This window comes from Octopus bimaculoides, chromosome 5 (genome assembly GCF_001194135.2).
Source record: "Octopus bimaculoides isolate UCB-OBI-ISO-001 chromosome 5, ASM119413v2, whole genome shotgun sequence".
Lineage (NCBI taxonomy): Eukaryota > Metazoa > Mollusca > Cephalopoda > Octopoda > Octopodidae > Octopus > Octopus bimaculoides.
The window spans coordinates 116,776,441-116,777,003 of NC_068985.1; positions in this window are offsets into that span (position 1 = coordinate 116,776,441).

Here is a 563-nt window from a genome sequence, read left to right on the forward strand (position 1 = left end):
TGGTGGTGGTGGTGGTGGCGGTGGTGGTGGTGGTGGTTGCCGCTGTTGATGTTGTTAATAGCGGCGCTGTTGCTGCTCTAGATGGCTATGATTGAATTGAAGAGCCAGTCAATATAATGACAGAAAAAACAACATCAAAGAGATTTTAATGTTTAATAAAATTATCAACAAGTAAATTTATTGTTTTTACATGCAGTTCCTGCAAAAATATGGATGTACAGCTATAATAAGGGAGTATATTTCATGTTACTACATGCATATATCTTCGCTGATACTAGCATGAGCGTGTGTTTGTGTGGTTGTGTGAGTACGCGTGAATATGTTTGTTATGCACATATGTGTGTGTATGAGAAGGATGTATATGTGTGTGTACGTATGTGCACAATACATGTCTGTACATCGCAATTTTTCTCTAAATGTGTGGACAAGTATCTACGCATACATCGATATATAATGTATGTATGCACGTATATGCATAGATATATACACATTTATATATATGTATGCATACATATAAAGGTAGATGTGGATGCATATAATATATATATATATATATATATATA